The sequence below is a fragment of the Phycodurus eques genome, chromosome 2, assembly GCF_024500275.1.
Source record: "Phycodurus eques isolate BA_2022a chromosome 2, UOR_Pequ_1.1, whole genome shotgun sequence".
NCBI lineage: Eukaryota > Metazoa > Chordata > Actinopteri > Syngnathiformes > Syngnathidae > Phycodurus > Phycodurus eques.
In genome coordinates, this window is record NC_084526.1 from 30,421,626 (window position 1) to 30,432,405 (window position 10,780).

Here is a 10,780-nt window from a genome sequence, read left to right on the forward strand (position 1 = left end):
AGATTGTACGAGGCAAGGGAGACAAATCCTTCGAGACGTTGCTTGAGGAAGATCTCTATGTAGGTCAAACTTAAGGGTAACACTGACATTGTATTTTGTAAAGCACTCCCATGTGTTTCTTCTCCCTGATGAATTACTCCATGCATTTAAACCAAGTTTTAACAGTTGCACTTGGATCTAATGTAATCAAACATCTAATGCAAGAGTTAGAATTGTACTAAATACCAGAGGTGGGAGTATGTCACATACCTGTATGTGCAAGTCACAAGCAAGTCTCAAGTCATAACCTTCAAGTCTCAAGCAAGTCCCGAGTCACTGTGTGAAAAAAATCAAGCAAGTCAAGTCGAGTCAAGTCATTACTTGGTTTAAGCAAGTCAAGTCATACAATCTTGCTCCAGTGACCACATATATTGGAGAAATAATAAAATGAACAACAACTGAGATTATTATCGATTGAATATATTGCAACGAATTGTTTTAAAGTTGTATTTCAAACTCAATTTACCTGAACCTTATTGCTGAACAAACTTTGCTGTGTATGTAGTGATGACAGCCTTGTAACCCCTACGGTTCTTAAGAGAACACAATTAAGCAAAAGCCAAGACTATTTTTTTGTTGGTCAAATATAATTAGATGTGTACCTAATGGGCTAAAGGAGAATTGATGAGATGCATAATTATGGGAATAATACACGACATAAAAATGTTGCCATCCTTTAAAAAAAAAGTAATGTGAACAAAATCTGCATTCCTCCTGTGTCCTCTACTTTAATTAAATCACTCAGTTGGGTTTCTTTATTTATTTAGAACCCCAAATGTTATGTTTAATTTGTTGTGGTCTTAAAAACATAGTGCAGAAAGCTTTATCCAACACAACAAATGACATTTTAATGGTGACACTTCAATAAACACGTTCACTAGTATGAAAATTCGATTCACACTGGCATGTGCACAACGCAGACTGTGCTGCCTAAACAAGATGACTTGTCAAGTCATTTAGTTCAAGTCTAAGTCAAGTCAAGTCTCTTGGCTACCAAGTCAAAGTCTTTCTGAAGTATTTGGCAAGCAGGTCGCAAGTCATTCAACTGGCAACTCGACTTATTAGTTATTTGACTATCCTACCACACAAACGGTTCATTTGTGAAGCATGTCAATGACGTAACATCATCTTGAGTAAACGTCTCCATGAAATGATGTCATCGAAAAACAATGGTGTTATTTCCCCCCCAAATTCCTACCTCCTTCTCTCTCGCTCCTCTGTCAATATCGTCACTCCTCGATGGAATTTCTGGTGGGAGGAGCGAGCATGTAAACACAGGAGCTAGGAGCTCGGACCTCGGACCTAGAAAGTTGCAAATATAGAAATGAGATCCACCCTTAGTGTGTACCTGGGTAGCACACATGATTAAAAACAGCGTGAGGCACAAGCATGTATAGGTAGATAAAATAAGCCCATTTTGAGCTCCTTGCCACCTGCAATGCAAAATTAGGGAGAACAATTTCGTCAGCGTGCGCCATGTGTGTGGGCGGCAAGAAAACCAAAAGACCAAGAATGCTGGCACATTGTGCTGCATACAGTTGCGTAAAAGGCCGTACAATTAAGACAAGGGAACTGGGAGTCCCTTTCACATCTGAAAATATATTTTTTGGGTTTTTTTCAAATGTTGTGTATTGATAGCAGGCTTTACATGATCAGGATTTTTGGGGCCAATCATCGATCAGCGAGTTTAAAAAAAAAAAGATAACTGATCACCGTTCCGATCACAAGATGGAGCAATGTGTCTATTTCAATGACTTTTTCCATTTACTGTATATACTTGTGTACTGTATACTGAGTATCTTCAAAAGTATTCTCCAGTCAGGCCATGCACACTCGAGGACCCTGCCGAGAGTGTAGAGCTGGTCCACTGTTCCACGGCCAGGATGAAAAGTGTTTCTCCTCGATCTGAGATTCGACTTCCGAACGGACCCTCCTCTCCAGCACCCCTGAATAGACCTTACCAGGGAGGCTGAGGAGTGTGATCCCCATGGAGTTGGAACAGTCTGGACCCCAGTCTGCCAATCTAGAGGCACTGTCCCCGATGTTCATGTGATGTTGCAGAGGTGTGTCAACCAGGACAGCCCCACAACATCCAGAGCCTTTAGGAACTCCGGGCGAATCTCATCCACCCCCGGGCCCTTGCCACCGAGGAGCTTTTTAACCACCTTGTGACCTCAACCCCAGAGATAGGAGAGCCCGCCTTAGAGAACCCAGACTCTGCTTCCTCATGGGAAGACGTTTCGCTGGAATTGAGGAGGTCTTCGAAGTACAGACTCACAACGTCCCGAGTCGAGGTCAGCAGCGCCCCATCCCCACTATACACAGTGTTGATGGTGCACTGCTTCCTCCCCCCTGAGACGCCGGATGGTGGACCAGAATTTCCTCGAAGCCGTCCGTAAGTCTTTCTCCAAGGCCTCAACGAACTCCTCCCATACCCGAGTTTTTGCTTCAGCGACCAACAAAGCTGCACTCCGCTTGGGCAGCCGGTACCTATCAGCTGCCTCAGGAGTCCCACAGGCCAAAAAGGCCCGATAGGACTCCTTCTTCAGCTTGACGGCACCAACGGGTTCGGGCATTGCCGCCACAACAGGCACCGACCACCTTACGGCCACAGCTCCGGTCGGCCGCCTCAGCAATCGAGACGTGGAACATGGTCCACTCGGACTCGATGTCCTCCGTCTCCCCCGGAACATGAGCGTTGGAGGTGGGAGTTGAAACTCCTTCTGACAGGGGAGTCTGCCAGACGTTCCCAGCAGACCCTCACAATACGTTTGGGCCTGCCACGTCGGACTGGCATCTTCCCCCACCATCGGAGCCAACTCACCACCAGGTGGTGATCAATTGACAGCGTTCCTCCTAATAATGCCCTTCCAGGTCTCATTGTCATTGCCCACGTGAGCATTGAAGTCCCCCAGCAGAACGATGGAGTCTAGTCGGAACTTCTCGACCTCACACACCAGCTCGGGCTCCTTCCCTGCCAGAGAGGTGACATCCCACGTGCCTAGAGCCAGCTTCTGTAGCCGGGGATCGGATTGCCAAGGTCCCTGCCTTCGGCCAACGCCCAGCTCGCACTGCACCCGACCCCTACGGCCCCACCCACAGGTGGTGAGCCCATGGGAAGGGGATCCACGTTACCCTTTCGGGCTGTGCCCGGCCGGGCCCCATGGGTGCAGGCCCGGCCACCAGGCGCTCGCGTTCGAGCCCCACCTCAAGGCCTGGATCCAGAGGGGGGCCCGGTGACCCGCGTCCGGGCAAGGGAAAACTGAGTCCATAGTTGTCGTCATCATAAGGGGTCTTTGAGCCATGCTTTCTCTTGTCCCTCACCTAGGACCTGTTTGTCATGGGTGACCCTGCCAGGGGCATAAAGCCCCAGACAACTTAGCTCCTAGGATCATTGGGACACACAAACCTCTCCACCACGTTAAGGTGATGCTTCCAGGAGGGGTCGGCTCAAGCCATATATTATAAACAGTACGTAAAGCATCAAATGTTGTTTTACATCAATACTAAACTACGTATTTTCATAATTTATAATGTGCCTGTGGATGAAAAAGCAAAGTTTGTGACCAGCTAATACAGGCTCTTTGTTCGGGGCATATACAATACTGTATACAATACCTCAATGTGACGGGGTGCGTCGGCAAAGCTTATTTTTATGCGATGGTCTGGTCAAGTCGGGTTTGACCATGTTGTGCAGTTTCGGCAGGCTTTAGGGTTAATGGAATTTATATTAAGGCCGCCACACTTAATAAGTCACATACATCTTTTACCGTCTGGAAGCAGCAGGGTGTTTTACCGGGATACAGCAGCCAATCATTATTATTATTATTATTATTATTGGAGCAGGGCGTGTCTTGCCAGGAAAATGCATCGGAATCCGATGTCAACCTGTGATATGGTACGTTCCCTTTCCGGTTTGTGTCACTTGTAATTTCTTTCGGCTTTTGTGAATTTCTTTTATTTTTGTTCATTTGAAATGTAAGAGTGTGTTTTTTTTAGTTTTTATTTGTTGTCTGAAATGTAAATTTGGCCCGTGTTTTGTTAATTTATTTTGTGAAATGTAAAAGTATTTTGTTTTTTGTTCATTTGTTTTCTGAAATGTAACTTTGTTTCAGTTTTTGTTTTCTGAAATGTAAAAGTTTTTCAGCGTTTGTTAATTTGTTTTTTTCATCTTTTTTCTGAAATGTACATTTGTTTCAAATTGAATTAATTTGTTTTCTGAAATGTCTCACAATTTGTTATATTTTGCACTTTCCGAAGATGATTATACTATTACTGTATCTCTGAACCAACTCTGATTTGTTTCATATATGCATTTCAAAATTAAGGGGCTAAATTAGCCACTAATCAATGATTTACACTGAGTTTATCATTCACGCATAGACAAGTTCGAGTCCATAATTAATAATTAATTGTTTTTGGAATGTGGGGAGCATGGCTAGAGTAGGCTACCTGGAGAAAATACGCAAGGAGTCAACATTCAAGTCATTCTGCCTCTCCTTGTATTTAGCTTTCTATTTACTTTAGTTTCATGGCGTGTGCATGTGAGGAGTTGGCTGATGACTGAAATGAAAAACGTTTTTCATTATTATAGAAAATGGATGAATGGAGAGCTTCAGTGATGATCAACTCTATATGAACACCCATCTATATAATTCATTCTTTCATAAGATGGATCATCCAATTGCACAATTTCTTAAAATTCACAAAATCATATAAAGTAAATTAAATAAATACATAAGAAATACATTTCACAAAATCATATTTTATGCATTTCAGAAAGGACGACAATCACCATTAAATCGATAAACATACTTTGAGAAATTCCAAAATTGTCAGTTTCATTCGTCATGACTGTCCACTTGGTGGTGACAAAAGATCACATCAAGGATCCAAGGCTGGACCACATTACCACATGTAAAGCGGTAAAATATGGTTGGCTGGTTGGAATAAAATCCATCCATCCATTATTTGAGCCGCTTATCCTCAAAAGGGTCGCGGGAACGCTGGAGCATATCCCAGCTATCATCGGCCAGGAGGGGGGGGGGGGTACAACCTGAACGTGTTGCCAGCCAATCGTAGGGTACATATAAACAAACAACCATTCGCACTCACATTCACACCTATGGGTAATTTAGAGTCTTCAATTAACCTACCATGCATGTTTTTGGGATGTGGGAGGAAACCGGAGTGGCCAGAAAAAACCCACGCAGGCATGGGGAAAACATGCAAACTCCACACAGGCGGGGCCGGGGATTGAATCCCAGTACTCAGAACTGTGAGCCAGAAGCTCTAACCTCGTCACCGTGCCGCCGGAAGACAATCCTTTGACTGAAAAACATACTCCACTAGTTGGTTATGTCATGTTAAATTGACAGCTTCTAAATAATATGGTGGCAGCAGAATGAATTATGAAGTCTACAAAAAACAATTTAAAAAATGTTTTTATCTCAACTAATCAGGAGAAGCTTCATCATGAAACAAGACAATGACCAAAACACAATACCAACACAAAGGACTTCATCAGGGCAAAAAGTGGAAGGTCTTAGGCTGCCCAAGTCAATCACCAGACCTTAACCCATAACATTATTTAATGCAATTGTGAGCTTTGTGGAAACATGTAGTGTTACCTTGGTTCCTATTGTAACATAGAGAGTTCAAAACTGTGTAAAATGTTTTCATTCAGCATATTAAATAATATTAAACCTACAGTACATACAACAGAAAGAGATGCAGGTATGTTGCTAAATGTTTCTAATAACAGTCATGTGTTGTCTACAAAATGTTGCCAAAAATTTTTTTTCTTGCTTCTCAACAGAAAAGTGACATTTGGTTTTCCACTGAGCTAACTACAAGGGGTGTCTCAACCTTTATTTGTCTGCAAATTTTACTGGTTTGGCAATAAATAGATTAACAAATATACTCAAGTTTGGAAGATATACCATCAGGTGTATATTGATAAAACTCATAAAAATGAAGGTAATGTAAATTTCCTCAGCAACATCACAGACAAAACCTTCTATCCCAGAAACCAGTGAAATCCCAGGTTCGTATCTCACATTTCAAAAGAGAGAAAAATGTGAGGTTATTTCCATGAAACATGAAAAATTGTCATAGAAATTTTAATGAAAAAAATGTAGTCGCCTATCTATATAAACTATAAAAACAAAGACAAATATTTGAATACATTTCAACCTCATATTCCTTCAAAGGCAAGACAACCAAAAGCAAGCATGAAAACAAGTATTAATAACAAACCTGTGACTATTCTCATTCATCCAGGTCATTTTATTCTCAGGGCATTGAATAGATCGCATCTGGACAGTTCTGTTTGACTGAGAAGATGTTTCACCTCTCATCCGAGCAGGCTTCATCATCTTTAGTTAGGACGCACTAGCCAGTGTTTGTGTTGAAGACTCAACTATTTATGCTCCAACTTGGAGGCATGCCCCACACAACGTATGGAATCTGTCATAATATGTGCCATGCAGTTCCTTTTTTTTGGGGGGGGGGCGCTTTGTGACTCGTGTTCCCCTCTCTCTGCCTGGGTAATCAAACATATGAGCACAAGTGTGTTTTCTCATTTATTAAATAAAAGTAGGGCTGTGAATTTCAAAATAAGAACACGTAAATAAAAAGAAAGTATTATCCGTTCAAATAAAGTGCTTAACTTCAGAATAATTCTAATGAAAAACTAACAAAATACAGATAATATCTCATGTTTTGATCATATGGGTAGAAGCAAAATCATGCATTGTAAAAATGCATTATACATAGGTAGAAGGGTTTTCCAGAATTTTGAGGTCAACTTTGGGGGTGCGTATTATACATGGGTGTGCATTATACACGAGAAATTCCGGTAATTGTTGAAGCTTTATAGGTGGAATTCTTTCCCATTCTTATTTAATGTACAACTTGAGTTGTATTGTCATATTTTGCGCTTTATAATCGCCACAAATTTTCAGTGGGAGACAGGTCTGGACTATTGACACACCCCCATATCATCACAGATACTGGCTTTTGTACGTTGCGACGATAACAATCAGGATGATAATTTTCCTCTTTGACCTGGAGGACACGACGTCCAAGATTTCCGAAACTATTTGAAATGTGGACTCGTCAGACTACAGGACACTTTTTCCATTTTGGGTCAGTCCATCTCAGATTATCTTAGGCCCAGAGAAGCAGGCTGATGGCATTTCAGAGTGTTGTTGATAGTATAACCTGTGTTGTTATTAGTGGTTCCAGCACTAGCAATTAAAGCCTGTAGCGTGTCTATCGAACTTATTAGTGAATGAACACCATATCACATGCATGTTAGTCAACTGATGTACGGAGTTGCTGAGCTGGCACATTGAAGAAGGGTAACACCCACCCACAAGAGGGGGGCAAGCCAGCGAGCCCATCCAGCAGGGGACCCAACCAGGTGAACGCTACCGACCCCCCCAGGACTCAGGGAGGTCCCGAGCCCAACCAAAGCACCCCCCACCCCAACAGGCCCCTCCGCCACCATCGCCTGCCCCCACCAAACACGGGGACCCCAACCACCAACAGGGCCCAACGCTGGAAGCAGCCGCCACTCTAATTATTTTAATCTTCTCAAGATGGTACATGTTTATGTAAACCAAAACAACAGGCTTCGGAGAGAGGGTAGTCTAAATTAATATAACTGGCCATGTCAATATTTTCCCTTGAAGAGAGTGTGCCTAATGGATATTGACTATTGTTACTCAGGGTAGCAGCAAAATATTTCAAACCATTATTGTATAACAGCCATGAAAACCAATTGTAACCTACTTTGTGTGGCATTGATGTAAAAATGTGCCAGGTCTCTTTATGATGACATAAAGGTAATGTGACAGGTACTTGAATGTTATTTTACATCTCTTTTTGAACCTTGTATGTGGGTTTGCTAAGAGTGCTACATGCATCTGTCATCTACAGTAGCTATGCAGTATTTACCCTTATTTCTTTGTCTAATTAAATTGTTAACTCCATCAAGGGTGTAATTTTTTCCATTGTACTGTTTTTCCTTTATTCAAATTTGTTGTATTTTTACATTTTGTATGTTTTGTGTCTGGTATGTCTAATGAATGTTTGAACATTTCTCTTAATAGATATTCCCAATATTATTCTAATTATAGGTTGTAGTTAGAATGTCATTTAAATATTCATTAATATGAATTATACCAACTTTTAAATATTCATCAATATGAATTAAACCAGTACATATACATAAACAATAGTTCCCCCCCTCTTCTCTATGGTAAAGTTATAGCAACCCAATGTACTTGTGTTCACAGTTCATGTTAGATTTTACCTTGGTCATTCAGAATCCAGTTGAGTTAAGGTACATCCTGCCATCTGATTCATTGTGATATCTACTTTCATACAGCACTTTCCGTAGCACAAAATCCAACTCAGGGGAATTTAGAGCACCGGGAACTGCTGCAAAAACACTTGATGATTATAATTTTGCCAATAACAGTCTGAATGAGAATGGGTGAGACAAAATATCAATACCTAGAAGATCTATCTATACCTTATCGTTCATACAGTATAATGATACACCAACATCAGATATTAATATTCAGCTATGCAGTTAATGATGGGTTAAACCTTTTTTAACAAGACAATGACCTCAGTATTCTTCAAGTATTGCCAAGATACTGTTTATAAACAGCATGTCGACTGTAAAACGTACATGTAAAACATTGAATACTAAATTGGACACATCAGTTTGTCAGTACTGAAAAAGCGTGTGCTCGTATTTGTTTATTTTCAAGTGTTATGTATGCCTTATGTACAAAAAGCTTATTTCTACAAGTTTTCCCCTCAGTGATACAGCAGCACAGAAAAGCACAGACCTCCACTTGGCTAAACACCTGTGCCCTGCTCTGCAGTTAGTAATGAAGGTGAACCTAAAAAAGGTTTTTAGCGAAGAACAAGAAAATTGGGATGTTAATTAAGAACTGTTTTACCAACTCTTATTGATCAATTAATGTCCATTGCACAGAATATATGCATTCATTCAATCAATTGTTGCGTTTCCTGCAGGAGGAAAGTCATTAAAGCTAGAAAATATACAGCTGGGTAATCACGTCCAATCTACTAGGGCTGTCTCCTTCTCAAAAACACCAGATTATACTGCTGCAGATACAGTAGGTGCTGTCATATAAAAAATTAACCCTCCAGATCTAATTTTGTGATTAATTGCAGAGGACAAATGGAATTGAAGTACCATAATTTCTTGTGTATAGTGCACACCCATGTATAATACATACCCACAAAGTTGACCTAAAAATTCTGGAAAACCATTCAACCTATGTATAATGCATTTTTACAATAAAAATTAACTATAGCATTGTTAAAATAGTTATTTTGATCAAATCACGTCCAATGGTTTATTTGCAAGTTTTAGTTTTTAACCTTCCTGTTTTAAGATTGTAGCCTTTTATTATTTTATTTATTTATGTACGGACCGGAACTCAGCATTTTGGCACGAAAAGTATCTTCATACCACACAGTTGAATTTTGAAAAAGAAAGTAAAACTAGACAGGAAGAAAAAGAGTAATGAATGGGATTAAATGCTATAAAATGTTCATGTTTACCGACCCACCGATGAGGCACACGGTTAGTGTTTGTGATATTGTGAGACAACGTTAATGTGAATTTTGTCCAATTAATTGTGATGTAAAGTTGCTAGTTTGACCTCTGGTGAGGTTTTAGCTCAATGTTAAACTTTTTTTTCCCTCTCATCGGCTCTTACGTTGGTTTGAAGACTAAAATAAACGCTAAAAGCATCAGTGCAAGAGTGCAACCCACCGTTTAACTTGTTAACTGCCTCAATGTTGGCATAGACGTATTTTATTGTTTCACTCACTCAACTGACTTCAATGCGCGGTGTAGGCTGAGGTTCGGAGCGGGAGGCAACGCGTCAGAGTTCTACACATCGTGAAAGCCTCCTTTGCACAATATAATCTTATTCCAAGTGTTGCACTGAGGCGACTGGTCATTTATTTTAACAAAGTCAAGACAGACTTTTGTTCACCCCGCCATTGGGCACAAGCAGGACTTCGTGTGCGTTCTTCTTCGTTGGGTTTCACCACTTTCTTCTTCGGGTTCGGTGGACTGTAGGCATCGAAACTGGGAACCGACATTTTCAAATTTGAACGATTCCGGGAGAACTGGAACGTTAGTACCGGTTTCAATTGGTTCTCCATTTTTGATGCCCAACCCTAAGGCTAGCCTAGATGCCTGGCGACACACACACAATTTTATTTAAATTAAGAGTTCTGTCATGTCCCATGTTTGCACTCTACTGTGTGGCATTTTAATTATAAATGGTCAGTACTGTATAGCATTGCTGGGTAATCTTCTATAACAGTATTATTTTTTCCCATATTAATAGTTTACAATTAGAAATTTAGAAGTCATTTTACAAATAGGCCAAAATGACTTTTATAATTCCATCGCTTTCTGCACCTTCTCAACTGTGCTCCACTCCCCACTGTCAATGTGTGACAGATCGATGCTATATCCTTTCAGCTTCCCTTTGCAACAGTATTCTCCTGGTATTTGAGCTCAGCTGCTCAGAGCTTACGCTCGTTCCTCTGCCATCCACTTGCTTTAGAATAGCAAGCAACGATTAATCTTTTCTTCTACCCTTTTTCTCCCAAATCCCTAAAACTAATCCCTAATACATGTAACGGGTTCTTATTTTTCCTTGCAATGTCATAT